This window comes from Protopterus annectens, chromosome 3.part1 (genome assembly GCF_019279795.1).
Source record: "Protopterus annectens isolate FY-2018-M chromosome 3.part1, PAN1.0, whole genome shotgun sequence".
Classification (NCBI taxonomy): domain Eukaryota; kingdom Metazoa; phylum Chordata; order Ceratodontiformes; family Protopteridae; genus Protopterus; species Protopterus annectens.
In genome coordinates, this window is record NC_056732.1 from 1,533,764,418 (window position 1) to 1,533,783,278 (window position 18,861).

An 18,861-nucleotide genomic window follows, 5' to 3' on the forward strand; every position below is an offset into this window, starting at 1 on the left:
TACATTCACATGGTGTTTCAGAGTCATGGAAGTAATATTCGGTTATGGGACAGAAGATGAAGTCATGTCAAAAGGCAGTGAAACAGCAATGTTTTTTCTTTTGTTTCTTTTGCTCAGTCCCACCTATTGACCATATGTTCTCCTTGATGGCTACCATATGGATTATTTCACTCCCCTTCCCCCCAGCTAGAGCCCTTCAGCTCATTTGTTCCCCGAGGGCAAGGATCAGCCTGACCAGGAGTGGGACCATCGTAGTAGTGAGGAACATGATTTTCTATGCAAGCCCTAACTTCACTATGTATGCCCAACAACCTGCAATGTGGGATCAGTGTGCAAGAGGGGGTGTGACACTCAATTCTGAAAAGGAGTCTGACTCTCAAAGATGCCCCACTACCACCACCAAACCAGTGCTATTACATAATTCTTAGTTTCCTTTGAGGAATCTAACATGGGACTGAGCATCCCACCCCCACATACACACAAAAACAGAGAGAGACAGACAGATAAGCAGACTTTTTCACTTCATGTCTCTCTCCCATCCCCCAGTCAGGTTCTTCCAGAGCCAAGGGCCACTAATCAACACCTGGCCATCTGGGTCACAGTCAGGGCTCTAGTTCTCTACTCCACAGAGCTAGACCACTGAAACGTAGAAAATGAAACAATACTAGCAAATAAATTATATTGAGCTAAAGAGCTCACAGTGCACAGATTTCACAGCCAGTTTTATTATACTCACAGCAAAAGCAATGGGGTATTTGTGAAGAGATAATACATTTTCAATATTTTCCAATACATGCTATTTAAGTTAAAATTAACTGATCTGACAGAAATCAGTTAGTAGCTTTTGACAACAGTAAGTGTAGATGTTGAACAATTTTTTATTCCCAAATTGTCTTCAAACATGATGCTTCTTGGTTTATCTTTGTCATTGTCCACTGTAGCATCTTTCTTTGGACCTTTATTTTATTTGTTGCAACTTAGTTTCACATAGCATAATATATTATTTACTTTATACAGCAGTGTGTTTCAGAAAAGAAAAAAAAATACCTATTGCTAACTTTGATGGTTTCAGTCTTTTAAAGTATTTCTCCATCATTTTTTCAAAAAATATATATATTTTTTTTTTCGACTTGGCATATGTCAAAACACAAACCAAGTAATTTGCAATTTCGGTAGCTCCAAAGTTAAAGTAAGAAAAAGTCTGAATTCCAAAACAGAACAGGCAATACTGGGACTCCTACTTGACATCAGTGGAAGACATTAACAGTCCGGTGGAATACTTGACAGCTGTGTGGTAGATAACCAGACTCTTCTTCCTTCTCCAAGCTTCTGTTACTAGATGCAAAACTGGAGAATTCAGAAAGCACAAACGTCTTCCAGTTCTTAGAGTTTTTAAACCTGTCAATAACAAAAAAGACAAAATGACACCAGTCACTACATTTAGCTATGGGTAGTCTATGTTATCCCTCAAAAATGATGGAAATTTACTCAGATACTCTTCCCCATTTACTTAATGTCAAAATGACTTTTACACATACCTGATAAAACAACCATCCTGACCAAAAGAAAAAGCTTTTAGGAGTCTTGATGTAAAAAATATCCAATTCCATATCTGGTGTATATGGTTGGCTAGGCCCAAACCCTGCAGGGTCTGTTAAAGCAGCCATGGTTTACCATGTTAATATCTAGTGGATTTCCTCCACCAATACCCAAGGTACCTTTAGAAATTTCTTTACGACTACCTATTACTAAGTGATACATTGGCAAGCTTCAAATCCCCACCACACTCAGTTAACTCTGCTGAATATGCAGAAATGTAAACCACCACACTATACCAGCATATATACAGCTACACAGATGCAACTGTACACAATAGGAACAAGTACAGGGCACCCCCCAAGAAGCAAACCCACATGGTGGAATCATAATGTCAACAAGCTTTATAATAAAAGGAAAATAATTTTGACTAAAAGTAAAAACAGTAATTCCCAGAATGTTAGCGTCCTTGACACAATAAACAAACAAACAAACTCAGGAGCTTAATAAAATCCACAAAAGCCATGTTGAAGGCTAAAACAGATACCCAAACCAAAGACAATCACAAGGAATTTTTAGTTAAGTTCATAATCTCAGAAGCACAACGCAGCAATGCAATGAGCTGATTGTGAATGATGTTACTTACACTGAGGCTGAAGACATATTGAACCTATTGGCTGATAAATTTAGCTCTAACTTTACCCCCCATCTGTCCCTCAAGATATACTGAAACTGTCTTGCCTCCAGCTATCAAACAAGACCAAGTCCTAAAAGTGCTATCAAAAGCTAAAAATACTACACTGATGGATCCTGACAATATCCCTGGATGCACCTTAAATAGCATGAAGTATGAAATCTCCAAACACTGGACCCGTCGCTGTTTGGATTCATTAACGGCATTTCATGCTTACTCAGCCTGAAGGATTTTTGTGAAAAGATCACTAAAGCAATGGATGAAGGCAAAACAGTACACACTGCATACCTCAACTTGGCCAAAGCTTTTGACACAATCCCCCACTCAGGCATAGCAGAAAAACAAAACTGAGAATACACCCATATGTCAGCTGCTGAACTGCCAACTGGCCCAATGATGGGACGCAGAGCAGATAATCAAAACAGAGAAAGCTACCTCCATAAAGTCACCAGTGGACTCCCCCAGGATTCTGTGTTGGGATCTCTCCTGTTTGGCATCTACTTTTCTGAAGTAAAAGCCAATACCAAAGAGGTCTGGATGGCTACGTTTACAGAAGACTGCAAGCTATGAGCAGTCACTGAATCCGCAAATTACTTAGCCATCCTGCAGGAAGATTTCTCCCAAATAAATAACTGGCGCCAAAATCATGACTGAAACTAAATGCCAAAAAAATGCATTACTGGACCCTTTGGGAAGTCATCTACCTCAGGGAACTGCTATATTGATAACAACACCCCTAAGAATTGACCAAGCTTTTCAGGATTTAGGAACTTATGTAGATAGTCACCTAATTTTGACCAAAATGCATCTACCAATGTAAGAAAGTCCTTCCATATTGCACAGCTTATAAATAAAGGGATTGTATCTAGATCAAGGATGCCATTGTCTCCCTTTACTCAGCCCTCTTTAGGCCAATCATTGAATATAATGCCCCCTTTGGCATCCATCTGTCCACACACATGCAACAGCTAGAATGCCCACAGATGCATCTTACTAAAAGGATACAAGGCCTAAACAATATGTTCTACTTGGACCGATTCAAAGCCCTGTCACTACACTCAGCATCTTACAGACTGCTAAAAGGTGACCTGTGTCTGGCTTACAAGGCATCCTCTGACCCATTGCTGATGGATTTACTGCATATCAGCAAGTCAAACGGCATCAAAAATATTCAGTCTAGTCTAACATGGAAGAAAGTGATAAAGATTTGTAAGGTTTTGATTAACAGTATTTTAAAAGCAGGAAAAGCACCAATATCCTGGAAGAAAGCTGTGGTGGTTGTAATACTTAAAGATAGAAAAGACCCATCTGATCCAGATTCATACAGGCCCATTTCGATTTTAACCATGATTACAGTGTTTATGTCTACAATGGCTAAAAGAATAGCAAAGGTCATGCCAAAATTGTTAGATCTGGATCAATGTGGAGGGGAGGCAACTATTTGACAACATTAATAGAATAATGATGATCCAGACAGAATTAGAATGTAAAAAAAAATACCACTGTTGTTGGTGAGTCTTGATACTGAGAAGGCATTCAACAGAGTAAGCTGGGATTTTAGAGTACGGCAATGGAAGCATTTGTATTCCCTGACACACTAACAAGGTTAATTAGGAGGATATATGAGGGATCAAAGGCAAACATTAAAATGAGGGGAGGTTCCTATCTAAGTTCTGTTTGAACAAAGGAACCAGGCAGTTGTGTCCTCTTTTCCCTCTTATTTGCATTATGTTTAGAACCATTTGCAAAGAAAATAAGGGACTCATATATGAGGACATAATTGGTATGTTAATCAAGAAAAGTTGGCTTTATTTGCAGATGATATTATTTTGTACCTAAAACAACTAGAAAAGGACATTTCAGTGTTGTGTTTGTGGAACATTCTGAGAAAGTTTCAGGTCTTTTCAGGATACAAAATTAATGAAGATAAAACAAACAATAGAGATTATGTATCTATACACAGACTGGTTCAGCTACACCCATGTTTATGGAAACATGATAAGATGAAGAGCTTAGGAGTATGGGTTACAAAGGATTCTGTTTATAGCAGCTAAGGATATGTGGGAAAATGTATTTATTTATTTTACATTTGTTAACCGGGTTAGTCTGGCTTTTGGCTCATTTTCAGCAGAGACCCGGGGAGAAAAGCTCCTCAGGACTAGAAAACAATTTATTAAATTTTAGTAACATAGTAGTAACAATAAACTATAGGATCTTACAAGCAGAGACCTGGAGAGAAAAAAGCTCCTCAGGCAATTCAATTATACAGAGTATTAACAATTGGCAGACAAGTATGTGAGTTGTTACAAACAAGGTTTTAAACAATTACCAGAAGAAAATGTGACTAGTTACAATATTATTTAAGCTGCTTAGAGCAAAATGAGTTAATAGTTAGGCAGATGCTTATTTAAAGTGGGTAGGATCTAGTTGTATAGGAGTTTGGAAAAAAGAAAGGAAAGTAAGAATGGCTAGTAGGAGATGTAGGTAGAGTATAGGAGACAGACTAGACAGGTAGGTTGTTTTGAGACTGTAAGAATTAAGAGTGGTTGGAGATGGAGGAAGGGAAGAGGTAGAAGAGGCAGGGGAATAGTGTTAGAGATACATTAAGAGTGAGGTGGTGAAATAGGTGAAAGTATGGTGGTTTCAGGGTGGTTGGCTACAGTAGCAAGACCACTTTGTTTTTAGGTATTTCCTTGTGGCTAATTTGAAACTTTTGCTATGGCGGAGGGATTTTATTTCCAAGGGGAGTTGGTTCCAAGATGTAGCTGGGTTATAGTATAGAGAAGGCAGCCTATTTTGGTTTTGGGTTTATAGATGTTTAATAATTCTTGATTTGAGCTGTGTGGTGTCCTAGCAGGGGAATATTTGGATATGATAGTGGAGAGGCTGGGACAGAAGGAGGGTAGATAGAGGACAGAGTGGATGACTTGTAGTTGGTATAGTTGGAGCAGCTGAGGGAATTCTAGCCAGTCTAGTTGCTGTAGTGCTAAGCAGTGGTATGACTTGTAGGTTTGGTTAGCTGCAAATCTGGCTGTCTTACTATAGGTAGTTTCAAGCTTGGAAATAAGTGTAGAATTTAGGTTTGTGAATATGTGGCAGCTGTACAGGAGTATTGGGAGTAATAAAGCCTGGGAGAGAGCTATTTGGGCAGTGTTAGCTAAGTATTTCTTGCTACGGAAAAGGTGTCCAAGTTTTTGATGAGTTCTTTTTACCGAGTTAGTAAAATGGAGATCAAACTTCAGCTGATCATCTATTGTAACACCTAGCAATTCAGTACTAGATTCAGCTGAGATTATAGTGTTGTTGCAGGATAACATGGTAAATGTACTTTTGAGTGTGGTGATGTTTTTAGGGAGGAGGAGTAGGAGCTTAGTTTTTTTTGGATTAAGTATTAGTTTGTTATCACTAAGCCAAGTCTCAGTGGTGTGGAATGATGCCTGGGTAGTTGAGTGGAAGTCAGCTGGGTTGTCAGCAATGGTTATAACAGTTGAGTCATCAGCATATTGCACAAGAGATGACTGGGGACAAGAGGAGTAGAGCAAGTTGGTGAAAATATTAAAGAGTAGTGGTCCAAGTATGGACCCTTGGGGGACTCCATTTGTACAGTGAGAGGGGAGGATAGTGCAGAGAGCCATTTAACTGATTGCTGGCAGGTAGAGAGATAGCTGGAAAACCAGGAGATAGTAGGGGGAGAGAAATGTACGTTAGTGAGTTTATCTAGAAGGAGTGAGTGAAAGACAGTGTCAAAGGCTTTAGAAAGGTCAAGGAATAGGTATGAGACAAGTTTATTGTTATCACGAGCTAGGGAGACTATGTTGATGAATGATATGAGTACAGTAGTTGTACTATGCTTGGGACGGAAACCATGCTGTGTGGGTGTGAGAAGGTTTTCCTGGTGAAGGTAATGCACTACCTGCTTGTGAATGCATTTCTCTAGGATTTCTGAGAGTGGAGAGAGTATGGCAACTGGTCTGAAGTTGGATATGTCTGAGGAGTTGCCCTCTTTCTGAATGGGTGGAGTAAAGAAATTCTTCCATACAGTGGGGACATAGGATTCAGAAATGGATCGACTGATTAAGACGGATACAGGATAGCCAAGAGGTTCAGAGGCAATCTGCAGGAAGTAAGAGGGTAGCTTGTCAACAGATGGGGAGCAAGGTTTAAGTTGAGAGAGTAATGACTTTACATAGTTAGTTGATATTGCTTTTAGAGAGAAGGAGTTAGGAGGGTTTGGAAGAGGTATAGAGTTTGTGGGGGTGCTAGTGTTGTTTCTGGGGGTTGGGGAATTTATTATGGAGGTTATTGAGTTTATAAAATTATTGTTAAATTTGTTGGCTATGTCTTTAAGTGTTGCATTGGGACATGGGTTAGGAGAGGAAGAGTTTCCTTGATGAAGAGTCTGTTTAATAGAGCTCCAGAATTTCTTTGGGTCTGATTTAAGAGTAGAGGGAGGATTGGCATAGAAGTTTATTTTGTCATAATGGATGATTTTTTAAATTTTATTTCTGAGTTCTTTATATTTCTGAAGAAGTGAAGGGGTCCTAGTTTTAGTCCACATTTTCCATATCCTATTCCGGTCTTTCATGAGGGTTATGGTAGATTTGGTGAGCCAGGGAGCAGTATTATATTTGATTCTAATTGTGCGAAGAGGAGCAAGGGAGTTAATGTTTAGGAATGTAGTACTGAAGGAGTGGACAGCTTCATCTAAAGGAAGAGTGGTGAGGTAAGACCTGTTAATTTTGGAGAGTTGGTGAATAAAGGAGTTAGGACAGAAATGAGAAAGTGAGTGGGTGGTAATAAATTTGTTAGGTTTGTTAAGGTGGTGAGTATGTCTGGTAACTGTTATAGGGCAGTGGTCGCTGAGGACATTTGGAAGGGTTTGGGAGTTATGATAGTTTTGAGGGTGGGAGACCAATATCCAGTCAAGAAGACAGCTAGGTAGGTGAGATTTATTAATGTAGACTGGGGTTGTGATTAGCTGCTCAAACCCATGCAGGTTTATACAGGAAGTAGTGTTGGGAACTTGTATTGTAAGACAATCAATATTTACATCTCCCAGTATAATTATTTCATTGTGGATGGTATGTGAGAGGTGAGATAGGATGTTCTCAAGTATGTTAATATTATCACCAGGGGGAATATACATTGCTGCGACAGTTATGGTGTTGAAACTGTTAAGTTTGAAGTTGGTCCTTAGGAGTTCAGCTGGTGAGAAGGAGGGTAAGTCTAGTGTGGGACTGATTTGGGAGAGACAATTGGAGTAGAGTATTGAGACTCCTCCTCCTTTTCTTTTAGGTCGATCTAATCTAAGGATATTATAGCCAGGAGGGATGATTTCACTGTCCAGACGGTGTGGTTTTAACCATGTTTCAGTTACGGTAACTATGTCAGGAGTATAGTTAGCTATCCAAGCATGGAGTTCTTGAACTTTATTTACAAGGCTCCTGAGGTTGATAAGAGCAGAATTGTACTTGTTTTTGCGGGTTGGAGGGGTTGGCAGGTTTAGATACAGGGGGGTTATTGTTCACGGTAGTGTCTGTAGAGCCTGGGTTAGGATGAATGTCACCAGATACAAGTAGAGGTTTGTAATGGGGTTTTAATTTGAATAAGTAGACTTTTTTGTTTTAAAGGGGAGGGGGGAGATATTTTAGGAATGAGAGTGGTGGGGGCAGGACAGAGGGACAAATTAGTAGATAGGGTTGTGGTGTAGTACTTGAGTTAAGAGTGGTGTTTGAGGGATGGAAATAGGGAGTAGGTAACTGTGAGTGACAGGAGGTCAGGTGATAAGAGTATAAAGAGTAGAGAAGATAAGAGTACAGTTTGAGTTGTAAGAGACATGTCACTTTATGGGATGCAGAACAGAGGATGAGAGGAAGGGGTGAGAGTAAGGTACAGTAGTCTTAGATAGTGGATAGCAGGTAAGTGTGGAGAGGAGCAAAAGAGGGAGGTGGTATGAGAACAGGAAGTAGAGGGGTGGGGGATTTGGGAGGGGGTGTGGTTGTATAGATAGGTATAAAGGTAATGATATGGGGGGTGGGAGGAGAGCGAAGTGAGCGGAGCATGGCTACACCTTCCAGATAGAACTTAGCTAAAAAAAACTATCAGCTAGTCCAGGGACACTTACTAGAGATGCTACACCTGGAGGGCTTTCAGCTGCAATTAGAGCAAATATGGTATCCGGGGTTTTTAAAACCTTTGGTGTAACAAAACCAACTGAGAACAGTCCACAAAAAAGATAAATAGCAGCACAGTTTCCTGTCTCACAACGAAAAATGCACCAGCACGACGTAGAGATAAAAACACGAAATTTAATCCAGTAAAATACACACAGTTAAGCGCTTTCATCCACTAGGGACTTCATCAGAACACTGAATGAAACTAACATCCAACCTTAAATACATAGCTCAATTAATGATTGGTGATTAATACATCACATGTCCTAAAGAAATCACTTAAAAAAGAAAACATTTAAAAGTGCCAATACCTACAAAAAGTGCCAGTGCATACAAGGATAAGCTTCCAAGGAACAAAATACAGTGTAATTTCAAAAATACAGTATAATGTTAAAAAATTGCAGTATAATGTTGAAAAATACCCTGTTAAAACCTATGCTTTGTGATTGTCTAAAACAGGTTTAATAGTGATGTGTTCATTAAGGCCAGGGTGCGTGGAGGCATTTAATTTCACCTGCCACCTCACTTCTTTCTCACTCACTGATTTCTTAACATCCCCTCCCCTAACATTAGATGTTACTGTCTCTAAAATGCCAAATCTAAAATTTGAACACTCCTCACTAGCCTTAATATGCTTCCATAAGGCGTTGTTCTCATCCTGTTTCCTTATACTATATTGATGGTCGTAAATCCTGTTGCGTGAACACCTCGTAGTTTTACCTACATAAAAACAGGGACAACAGGTGCATAGGGCTAGGTATACTAAATTTGAAGATCTACAGTTCCCTTTTTGAAAACATATTTTGGTCTTGTTAAAATTCTCCAAAATGACTTCCTGCACATCTGTAATAAATTTACACTGTGGACAAGTGCCACATCTTGTCGTCCCCCTTCCATAATCTATCTTTATCTGTTTGTTCTCTAACATAAGTTTCAGGTTCAGACCATTCCTATGTACAAACTGGGGTTCACTTCCTACTGCCTGCCAAACCCTTTTGTCTGTCCTCAGTACCTTCCAATTTTTATGTATAATGTTTTTAATTAGTTTACTATGGGGTCCGTACTGTAAAATACATGCTTTCCCGTACATCTCCTTCGAGTCCACACCACTAGTATGGTTCAAATTGTTGGATGGTGTGCCTCCACCCAACAAAGGGATATATCTAATCCCCCATTGTTGCTGGACATATGTCCGTAGATCATTGATCAAACTCGCAGGATATCCTCTTTCTACAAAAAATGAACCAATCTTGTCAAATTCCTCATCCAGATCCCTCCTATCAGACGTCATCCTGGCAGCACGAATGAATTGTCCCTTTACAATACTCTTCTTTTGGGCCCAGGGATGACTGCTCGTATAGTGTAGGTAGGAGTTACTGAATGTGGTTTTCCTAAAGAAGTTAGACTTAAATTTTCCATCATATAGTGTAATCAATACATCTAAATATGGTATAGTTGTCTTATCTACATTCATAGTAAATTTGAAGTAATCACTGCAAGAATTGATATATTTCATAAAATCATCTAACTTTCCCTTGTTCCCCTTCCACACAAGAAAGATGTCGTCCAGGAAGCGATGGTAACAACCTATGTGGTCCATCCATGGAGATTCAAAAATGAACTCCTTCTCCCAGTTGTACAGGACTAAGTTATGATATAGGGGCGCATGCAGCCCCCATCGCTACGCCTTTGGATTGCCTGAAGTATCTACCCTCATAAAAAATGTAATTGTGGGTTAATACAATCTCCATAAAATCCATAATCAATAACGTCCTGTCCCAGGTAACCTGACCGAGTTCTTGTATACAGTCCTGGAACCTTCTTAATCCTTCTTCATGGGGAATGCTGGAAAAAAGATCGACCACATCGATGGTTACCAACCATTCACCTCCCTCTGATACTTGTGGTACCAGTCTACTCAAAAAGTCCCAGGAGTCACGGACTAGGTGGGTGATACTCCCTAAACTGGGTTTTAACCATTTATCAATAACTTTCCCAAAAGGGAATGTTTTGGATGAACTTCCTGAGATGATTGGTCGAAAAGGGGGATCAACTAGATCCTTATGGACCTTCGGGATACCAACAATAGTCCCTATTACGGGATGCTCCACTTTCACAAAATTCCCAAGGTCCAAGTCAATGCTCCCTTCAAGTATTAAATCATTGACTAAAGTGTCCACTCTCCTGTACCCTCGATTAACCTCATTGAGAGAGGAAACCTCATAGTTACCAGAATTCGTGAGTATGTATAACATTTTGTCCACATATAATGTGACCGGGTAAAAAACAACCCCTCCCCCTTTATCCGGTTTCATTATCCGGATGTTCTTGTCCTCTCGTAACCTGTTTAACACATGAAATTCCTCCTTAGTAAGATTGTACTCCATATAGTTAAACCTATGACCATTCCGTGTGGTCAACTGATAAATGTCATTTACTACAAGTTTCTCAAAGGTATCTAATAAACAATTAAGGGGGGGGGTGTAAGAACTTTTGACCCTAATTTCCTTGTCATTGCTTGTTTTTTGTCCAGCAAATTTGACCCTAAGGTTCAATTTTCTAATATACTTTTTAACATCAATTATATTCTCTACTGTATTCAACCTACGGTGTGGGATGAATTTCATTCCCTTGGACAACATGGTAAAATGTTCAATAGTGAGTGTTTCATCAGTATAATTGTATATATTAAAGTTGTCAAACGTACTAAGCACATCGTTGACCCTTACAATATTTTTGGAGATAGCATTGGTACACCTATTACCACCAGGGGTATGAGTGGTACCTATCTCGTCGCTCTCCCCCCAATCCACTCTCCTTTTCCGGTCTGGTAGCCCCTTATGTTTTCGTCCCAGTCCAGTTCTTCCCACAAAAAATCATTATCCATAGGTTTGGCACAAGCATTCATGAGGGGCTGCCCATCTCTATTTACTTTCTGTCCCCTATATCTATCTGTACCATACGTCCTCTGTCCTTTGTACTGTCCACAGTGTAAATTTATTACAGATGTGCAGGAAGTCATTTTGGAGAATTTTAACAAGACCAAAATATGTTTTCAAAAAGGGAACTGTAGATCTTCAAATTTAGTATACCTAGCCCTATGCACCTGTTGTCCCTGTTTTTATGTAGGTAAAACTACGAGGTGTTTACGCAACAGGATTTACGACCATCAATATAGTATAAGGAAACAGGATGAGAACAACGCCTTATGGAAGCATATTAAGGCTAGTGAGGAGTGTTCAAATTTTAGATTTGGCATTTTAGAGACAGTAACATCTAATGTTAGGGGAGGGGATGTTAAGAAATCAGTGAGTGAGAAAGAAGTGAGGTGGCAGGTGAAATTAAATGCCTCCACGTACCCTGGCCTTAATGAACACATCACTATTAAACCTGTTTTAGACAATCACAAAGCATAGGTTTTAACACGGTATTTTTCAACATTATACTGCACTTTTTTCAATATTATACTGTATTTTTGAAATTACACTGTATTTTGTTCCTTGGAAGCTTATCCTTGTATGCACTGGCACTTTTTGTAGGTATTGGCACTTTTAAATGTTTTCTTTTAAGTGATTTCTTTAGGACATGTGATGTATTAATCACCAATCATTAATTGAGCTATGTATTTAAGGTTGGATGTTAGTTTAATTCAGTGTTCTGATGAAAACCTTTGGTGTGTTGTACCTGAGCAATCACTTGGGGTGGGGGAAGGGAGGGAAACCATCAATTGGAATTTAAAGTAGCAGGGGAGAATTCAAGGCACTCTGCTAACCTAGCTAATTATCAAAGGACAGCCAAGGAAATAAGGTAAACATACAGGCACCCTTGTTCAAGGACTGGAAGGTTTCTCCAAGAAAAACTGTGTGTAGGAGTACACCACAGGTAGAAGTTGTATGCTGCTTACTAGTCTGCAATGGCAGATTTTATTCTCTTTTATATTTGTATTCCCCTTTGCTCATTGTTTTCTGCACACAATGTAGCTAAAGATAAAAGCAGCTGGAGACTTTGCATCTATGTTTGGTGTTTAGTGAAGGACAAGTATTGAGGAGGAGGGACTGAAGGCTATGACTACTGAGAGGGGCTAAATACCATAACATACAACAAATTATCAATAGTGAAACGGATGAAAGGGGTGGGGGTGAGCTAAGAAGGAGAAGGTTTGCAGCTGTTGCCCCTGGGGTATGCACTCTAGCTGACTGTAACAGATTTTAACAAGGCATAACAGTAGTCACAAAACCTGGCACCTACACTACACAAGTCGCAACAACAAGGTTCCAGGAGTTAAACCTGGGGCTGCAGTCTATTTTTGGATGATTGCTGGTTAGAGTTTTCTTTGCTTTTAGCAATCTTATAAAAGATTAAAAAAAAGATAATACAAAAACTGAGAATCTGGAAGCCCTTTTTTATGGATATGGCTAGCAAGATGTAAGCAGTGAAAATATTTTAGTCCCTTTAGTTTTATACACTGGTCAGGCATATTTTTAACAACCAGAGAAGTTGTGGATAGCAATAAAGACTTGAAGAGATTTTGTCTGGGAGTGGAAGAGGCAACAGTCAAGTGGGATATGTTGACCCTTCCAATACAAAAGGTGATTTGGGATTATCTGAATTCAAGTGGTATTTCAGAGCTACACAGCTAAGGCTCCTATACACAGCACAATCAGAAAGCTATAATTCAAAGTGGAAAGGGATGGTGATGAAACAGAGGGGGGGGGCTCAAGAAATAAGGAGAGACTGGGATTTTGGATACAGGTCTTTAAGGAGGATAACAACAACCATGCACAATATTACATTCATACAGCAGAAAGTATTCTAAGAACTAAGCCAACAGGGGAATGGAGGAAGGAGATTCTTCTGAAAGAGATAACTCCAATTAGGGTACAATGAATAGGCAAGAGGGAGCTATAATTTACTGGAGAAAACTGGCAAAGAACCAAGGTATTGGGAGCAAATAATTAAACAGGGAAAGGTAATTGAATGGGAAAAGGCCAAGAATACATTTGGACTACAGGCTAGAGACTGCCTTCCCTATTAAGGATTGATCCTAAGTGAAAGACCAGCATGGTAAAATTTTTACAGAATCTAGAACAGAAGCTGCTGTTAAAAAAAGAGATAATTAGTAGGGCATATATAATATTACATGCCATGTAAAGGAATCAGAGGAGGACAAAAATGATTGAGAAGAGAGACTGGATAAGTAATTCACAAAGAAACAATGAGAGCAGGAAGTGTTTGCATAGGTATTTTTATTCTCCAAGGAGACTCCAAAGATTTTTTTCTCAAGCAGACTGCAAATGTTGGAGGTGTGATGGGCAAGAAAGAGGTAACTGGGAACATATTTTTTTGGAGTGTAATGAGTTGGCACTTGGCAGACTTTAAAAATTCCCTGCAGAATACTCTGTCAGAAGTATTGGGTGAACAAATTGGTGCAACTAAGAAAATATTTTTTTTACCTGTTATGCAGAATCGGAATAGCATAGACAATGTAAGGCCTTGCTGAAAATTCTGGTGGAAGGCAAAAATAGCAATTACTAGAAAATGGAAATCAAAGTCTAAACAAACCATACTAGAAGTAGTGGATATAGTAAAAGAGATAAAAGAACTGGAATTGGGATCTTTAGAAAAAGGTAGGAGCAAATTACATAGACAAAAGGGAATTGTGGGAACAATATATGAAGAATAATTTTTGGGGGGAGGAATGAGGTTTAAGGGAAGGCAGAAACTGAATGAGCTATGTAATGTTCAATTGACAATGACTGTATAGAAGATTATATGTGATGTATAATGTTTGCAGCTGAAAATATGCCAATATGATTTGTTTTCATTTATATAAATGTATGAATGCCTATGTCATAAGTGATAATTCAATAAAGATGTTTCTTGTCTATGAAAAGAAGAAATACTCGATTTAGGGATCTAAACCTCTTCTGCAACAACAACAGATCAATTTGGGGAGACAGCTATATCTCACATTAGATACCACTGCTATGGAACCGACTCCCCATTCACATAAAACAAAGTTCATCCTTGTCCATATTCAAGGGCAACTACGGTCTATGGATAGGAAACAGAAAATTTAACCCAGAACTTCCCCCTGTATTAGTAATGGACAGAGAGAGCTCCTAAATACTTTATCCCCATGCATGGGTCCCCTCAAATTATCTATGGTATGATGCACGTTATTATCATTACTGGTAATGTATAATTATCGAACATGTGATAGGTAAGGACAATGTAAAATCAAATGGGATATATTATTTTGAGCATATAAAGGGAAATTGGTTAGGCTGAAAACAGCCCACAGGAGCAGCTAGCCTAGTACTTACCTATGAATAGGTTCATAGGTTCATATAAGGTCACTAGGCTAACGACCCTAGATCCCTAGGCTAGTCATATTTATCCTGAGTTGCCCCAATTGTCAGTGGTTAGGTGACTGAAGTTCACGGTGGTAAGGGTCTATGAGAGTTAATATAGAATTCTTCTGTCCAGAAGAGGCATGGGCTCCACCCCGGGAGTGAATTTGTGGTCACCCATCCATTGATCTAGGTTACATTTGAAGAGGGTCAGGGAGGAGCTCTGTTTCAAGTGAATTGGAAGCTTCTTCCAGAGAAGTGGCAGTCTCTGGGAGATGTATCTACAGCATGACCTGTTCATGTCAGAGACTTGGGTGAGATCCCTGGAGTGAGTGACCCTCCTGCAGTGTGATTTACGAATGTGTAGCATTTCCATAAGGGCCAGGTCAGACACTGCCCTGTAAGCAGGGCACAGGTCAACCCCTAGCAACCTATACGATACAGAATACAGTGACAGGGCTTTCAGTCTTTCCACATAAGCCTTGTTTTGTGTACTCATTTATTGGTCTAATGAGGGCAGAGTATAATGGAATTATAACATCCTTTGATCTAGATGTGATGCCATTACTTATAAGATGTGTCATACAGAAGGATTTCTTACTACTATAGATATGTGACAGTCAAAGTTCAGATTGCTATCAACCCAAGTACCCAGACCACATACCATTGGGTCTACACTTAGGAGGGTGATGTGAATAATGTAATTAATAGGTATGTCAGATTTCCCAAACTGAATAATAATGCATTTTTTTTAAATTTAGCTTTAATCCGTGGCTTTGGCACAAATCATTTGTCTGCGTTAACTCTGTCAGTAGTATATTAACATTGTTGTGAGACTCAATGACTGCTCCCAATTTGCAATAGTCAGAGAACTTGGTCAGCCACAGGCTGTCCAGGTTTGTTTGGGCTTCTGAGAAATAAATTCCAAACAGTGACAGGCCCAGTACAGAATCCTGTGGTACATCACTGATGACTAGTCTTTTCTAGAGTTGAAGTCACCCACTTTGACACTGTGTGTCTTGTTGGTGAGCCAAATAGCTACCCATCTGGTACTGTAGGTGTTCATTTCCAATTAGGAGAGTTTCTCTTTAATAACTGAGTAGGGGATTGTGTCAAATGCATTGGCTAGGTCAAGACAGGCAGTATGCACTGTGTTTCCCTCATCCAGGGACTTGGTGGCTCTCTCAAAGAAGTCAACCATGTTTAACAGCTAGGATCAACCTTTAATTAATCTGAACTGGGTTGGGATCAAAGTTTGGAGATAACCTATGTCCTTGTTAATAAGGTCCATAATGATTCTTTCTGTGGCCTTGCAGATGAGGCTAGTCAAGCTTAGGGGCCTATCATTTGTAGGGTCAGTTGATCCCTCCTTGCGCACAAATATTACTGTTTTTGTACTCCATTCCACCGAAAAATTGCCAGTCTGCAGGCTGTGGTTAAACAGGGATCTAAGTGGGTCTGCTAGGTCATGTTTTAAGTTGTTTAAAAGGCAATCTGGGATGTTGTCTGGTCTTACTGATGCTGTGTTTTTGGCCTTGCAGAGTACCCAGATAGGTAACATGCTGAAGAATGGTGGCAGGTTTACTTTGGGGGATGACTGGAGAGGATGGGGGTGAAGTTTGCTCCAAATCTGTCAGCTAGCAGGTTGTGTATTAATTCTGGCACATGGCTAGGTCTTCCCTTTTAGATTTCGGACATAGTTTAAGAATGCCTTGTAATTATCCTTAGATAGAGAGGCTATTTTTGCTTTGTAATGAGCTTTGGAGGACTTGACAAGATCTCTTAATTTGTTTGTTTAAGCTAGACAGGGATTTCTTCCTCTGCTGAGACAGTTCCTGCTTGCTCTTGGACATTAGTTTCTTTCTCTTGTTGTATAGCCTGTTTATACTACGGGTTCACCAGGGTGGCTACTTTTTTCAGCAAGACCTGGTCTTATATGGTCAGGTACAGCTGATTCTATACAAATGCTTAAGTGGTTATACACAGCATTAGTATACACCTCTGCATAGCAATCCGTGTTACCTGCATTTGGGGTGGCTTTGAAACTTCTTATACCATCACTAGGAGGTAATTTGTGAAACATTCTTAAGGATTTTTAAGCTTGATGGGGTATCTGGTCTTATAACTACATTGAATGAGACGGGTTTATGGTCCATTCTTACCAGGGAAGACATCACATAGAGGCAGGGGTGTGCAATGCTCTCCCATGTGAGTGAGTACTACATTCAGGACATTTGAGCCTCTTGTGGATGTGCTGACTAGCTGTCCCAGAGTACTTGCTTTGACAAATTCCAAGAGCCAGCATATTTGTGGTCATGTATGTTTAACAGCTGGTGGTAGGATAATTAAAATCACCCATCAGTAATGTGTTGGGCTGTATGGCAAGTGACTCCAGTAAGCCAGGTATGTGGTATGCTTCTTCTCTTTCATGGTGGGGGACCTATAACTCGCTATGATGCAGTAGGGAACTTTGCCTATAGTTAATTGGACATGAAGTAGCTCAAGAGAGCCATACTGTTTGACCAGTCTTGTGGTGTACTTATCCTTAATGAAGATGGATATACCTCTTCTTTTGGTTCTTCTGTCACACTCGGTTTGTGGTCTGAATGTATGGACGGCACTGTAGTGCTGCACAGCCAGAGTGCTTTCTGTGCCTCTGAACTATATCTCAGTGACTGCACAGATGTCCGCATCTTCCAAAGTAAGAAGTGCTGCCAGGGAGTGCAGTTTCTTATCTAAATTCCTAGCATTAAGCAGCAGTACCTTGAGTTTATCTACAGAGGATTTGGTTATGTTGGGAGATTGGTTACTTTGACACTACCTAAAAAGGGCACAATACGAGTGGCTAATGCCTTTGCCAGTAACTGAAAGCCTAGAGGACACAGGTGCAGACCATCTCTGGCAAACAAAAACTGTGGCCTGGCAACCATGTCTTCCCAGGCTGACAGATAATGGATCCCCTTAAAATGACACCAGAAACTAAGCCAATCATTTTTTTTTTCTATTGTGGCATCATCCTTGGAGAAAGCAGAATGCTGCTTAAGGCTAGGCTTATAACTGTCTGTGACACATAATCTGAAAGCTCAGTCAGGTCTCTCTCTTCATATAGTCCGGTGAGGTACATCTCAAGTCATTCACCGCCACATGAACTATGACTAAGTCATATCGGTACTTGTGGTTGAGTGCTTGAGTGACTTGACAGATTCTAGAACCTAACAGGCAGCAAACCATAACCCACTGCTTATACAGCCTGGTGAGGGGAACATCCGTGTGTCTCACAATGGAGTCACCTATGACCAATACATTAGGTTTTGTGGTATTACGCCTTATGAGCTTATTTGCTGAGACACTGGTGTGTGTGTGTGTGTGTGTGTGTGTGTGTGTGTGTGTGTGTGTGTGTGTGTGTGTGTGTGTGTGTGTGTGTGTGTGATATTATGTGTTGTGGTTGTTTTTTGCATTATTATGTGTGTAAGTGGTTTCTGTTTGGGAGGCCTCTGATCTTTTGGTAGTCACCAGTGAGTACCTCTGCATATGTGGGTTTATGTGTCATGTCCTTGTTTAGAGTAGGAAGTGTGTGTGTGCAGACAATCTTTTGGCATTTGATTTGACCTTATATGAAAGTCTTGCCTCTGATTTCCTAGTGTAACTACATCTCTCACATAAAGTATCTGTTTCAGGAGTAAGTGGATGTCAGTATATGTGAGAAATTGCTACATTACCACAGCATACCCATGTCTATCAGGCTGGTCAGAGATATGACAGGAAACTGCCTGTCCATGACAGCAGGCTCTTATATGTTTTATTAGGGAAGGGAATGGATTAATTTGACAGGACTGTGCTGGTAGTGCCAAGACTACAAGGGGGACCTATACTTTGTGTAGGCTAAGGTTGATCAATAAGGCAATGCTGTTCAGTGTGGAACTGAGTTGCTCCTAGAGTAGCAGAAAAAGTTGGAAGGGTTTCATCGACAGCTGTTTAGGGAAAAACTGAACTTCTAGAGTTTTGTGTCTACATAGGGTACTGCTAAGCCGTGCAAACAGCAGCACTGCACAAATGAGAGGCTTACATATGAGCAAAGAGAGACACGTTTTAAACTAACTACCAA

General features: G+C 39.9%; 1 protein-coding gene across 2 annotated transcripts in view; it reads right to left on the minus strand.

Annotated features, from left to right (window-relative positions):
- Nucleotides 1-705: 705 nt before the first annotated feature.
- Nucleotides 706-18,861, minus strand: part of LOC122798555 (autophagy-related protein 9A-like) — a 1,089,020-nt gene continuing 1,070,864 nt past the window's right edge. For both annotated transcript variants that reach the window (XM_044067609.1, XM_044067608.1), the window contains one exon: nucleotides 706-1,398. The gene's annotated coding sequence lies outside the window, so the exon portion shown is untranslated. The remainder of the gene's footprint in view (nucleotides 1,399-18,861) is intronic.